Here is a 3245-nt window from a genome sequence, read left to right on the forward strand (position 1 = left end):
CACACAAAAAAATGTGTATTTTTATTTTTAAATAATTTTTATTAATATTTTCTTATACAAAAAAGTTTTATAATTTTTTTTATTGCTGAGATTTTGCCAAAAAAATGCGAGATTTATGGAATTTTTTCAATTTCTCGCAAGTTTTTGAAAAATGAGAAATTGCCGATAAAAACCTTTGTCACTATGGTGTGACCCAGAATGTAAGCTTGGGGCCCAGTCTTCTCTAATCAAGGATGAAAATGAGCTTATCATCCCCCAGAGCTTTGGTGTTTGCCCTTGAAGAATTTCTAAAATGATGAAGATATCCCTTGACTGACTCGTGCGGAGCGAGCTAACCCACACGTGTGTGGGATGTAAACTTCCGGATTCGGGTTGGATGTGATCGATACCAGATACGATTAATTCGGATGTTGGCTAATGGATTCGGATGGTGAAAAGCTTATGCCAAAATCTGATTTTTTTGCATACCACCGGATTCAGATATCCACTATATCCGTATATATCCATAAGATTCTGTAACAAAAAATCAAAAGCATATCTACATTCAATTATAATCGGGTTGGCTTACCAAATCTGACGAGACAGAGTCGGATTCAATTGAATTTCAGATAAAATCTGATCAATTGAAATTCCTACCCACACAGACTCGGGTCGATCATCTGGCATGGGCTGCTCGTGAATGTCACCAATTGGCAAGGCAAAAGCTGAATGTGCTCTCCAGCCGATGAGAAGGGGATGAGATTTTATGCTAATAAACTCATAAGTAGAGATGTAAACAGTTCGGATTCGAGTCGTATGTGGTCAATACCATATTCGCCTAATCTGATGTTGGCGATACGGATTTGGATTCAGATGGTGAAAAGCTCATACGAGATCTGCTTTTTTACATGTAAATGGTTTTTTGATATCCATCAAAATCCGATAAATACGAGATTCGGTAGTAAAAAATCAAACTATACTCCCGGTTGTGGTCATTTGTAATGTTAAAAACCTTGGACTGGTCTTACTCTCGGTTAGATGTGTTCCTGTTTGTTCAAGATGGGCTTGGATTGTTCTTTTTCAATGCAAAAGGTATGAACTTTTTTTTTAAATTGTAAAAATTTTGATGCATTGTGGACTGATGATTCGCTCTAAAAAAACCTGCTTGCACGTTACTAAAACCATTGTCTACTAGAAAAATTTGTAGACCACATTTATGTGATTTAATCTACTAAAGATGTAAAGAACTCGGACACACACACAATAGGAAATCCATCAATCACAAGCACACATGACATGCATCCATAAGAAAATCTCTCTCTCTCTCTCTCTCTCTCTCTCTCTCTCTCTCTCTCTCTCTCTCTCTCTCTCTCTCTCTGACGATGAGAGAAGAGGGTCTCTTCATTTAAATAGAGGTTTACATGTGAGAGGTTATAGTTTAATTGAACCTCTCATAATTAGAATCATCTTTAGAAAATACTATAATTTTCAATCACTTTAGAGTCCATATTGAGGTTAGATACGAGGAGTTCTTCTTCTTGTAGAAAAACAATTAACATTAGGAGAAGACGTTTTCATATTAGGAGTCTTAATTTCCTTGTGGCTCTTCACATTAGATCCATTAGGAGTCTTCATGTTGGATCTTGAATTCACATGGGGCTCTGAGCTGGATCTGAAACTCACATTGGACTCTAAGCTTGGATCTATCATCTTAGCATGCCCCTTCAAGCCAATTTCCATGTGGTTGAGCTTGTTTCTAAAATAATTAAACTTAGGCCATGGAGAATATCAGTCGCGTTCAGCATAAAACACGATATTTGCAACAAGATACGTGGCTCCTAGGTTATCACACCATAGGGTATGAACTTTTTCAGAAACAATGTTTAACTCTATCAACAACTGTTTCAGCCAAACTAGCTTAAAGTTGGCACTTGTGACTACCTTATATTCTTCTTCTGTACTGGACCTAGCAACAGTGTGTTGTTTGGTTGAGCTCTTGTTTCCCATAAATGTTAAATAACCACTGGTAGACTCGCGATCATCTGGACATCCTGCCCAGTCAACAGCAGAGTAAGCAGACAAATTTAAAGTTCTCTTGAAATATCTCAGAATTCTTTTTACATGGGCCCAATGGTCTTCAGTTGGTTCATGCATGAATTGACAGGCTTTGTTAACTGAATAGGCTATATCCAACCTGATAAATATGACATACTGCAAGGCCCCAACAATATTTTTGTACTGAGCGGCATCTTCTAATAGTGTTTCCTTGTCTCTAGAGAGAACAACATTTAGTGCAAAAGGAGTAACCACATGTTTACAATCTATCATACCTGTTCTGAGCAAGAAATCTAGAATATATTTTCTCCAACATAATACCACTCTTGAGGATTCGTGAACCACTTTAATTCTAAAAGATTAATATAGAGGGTTGAGATTCTTGATAGAAAATTCACAGCCAAAATCTTAAATAATATGTTTAATATTATTATATAAATTTCTTATAATGTTGATGGCATCAACATATATAAGAACAAACATATAAAATTCATTATTATGACATATAAACAGTGATGGATCATCTTTGGATTCAGTAAAACCAAATTTTTCTAAATAAATGTGAAGTCTCTCAAACCATGTTCGAGGAGTCTATTTTAATCCATAAAGAATACGATTCAATTTGCATATAAAGTTAGGATGACTCTTATCTTCAAAGTTTGGTCGCTGACTCATAAACTTCTTCTTTTAGAACACTATGAAGAAAGACATTATTGACATCTAACGGATGAATAAGCCAACCCAAACTAACAACAACCGATAACACCATCCTAACAGACGTGGGCTTGATAACAAAGATAAAAGTTTCAAAGTAGTTGACTCTCCCGATGATTGTACCCCTTGGCAACTAGACATACTTTATAGCTGACTATGGTTACATGCTTCTTAATTTTATAGATTTACTTACATCCAACAAGATTAAAAACTTTATTAAGAGAGATAAGGGTTCAGGTTTAATTTTGGTAAAGAGCTTTTATTTCTTCTTCAATAACTTGATGTCACTTAGGTTCGATGACAACTTGGCCAAAAAAATTATGGTTTTTGTTCTTCTTGACTCATTTCACTTAAAAGAGAAATGAGATATTTGGATCCAAAAAATAGTTTAGGTTCTAATGTCCTATCTTGGGATCTTATAATTATCTGATGAGTTTTAGGAGGAGTTTGATTTGAGAGATCAATAATAAGGTTCAAACCTAAGGATGATGAACTGG

This window comes from Nuphar pumila, chromosome 9, assembly GCF_984573655.1.
Source record: "Nuphar pumila chromosome 9, dmNupPumi1.hap1.1, whole genome shotgun sequence".
NCBI lineage: Eukaryota > Viridiplantae > Streptophyta > Magnoliopsida > Nymphaeales > Nymphaeaceae > Nuphar > Nuphar pumila.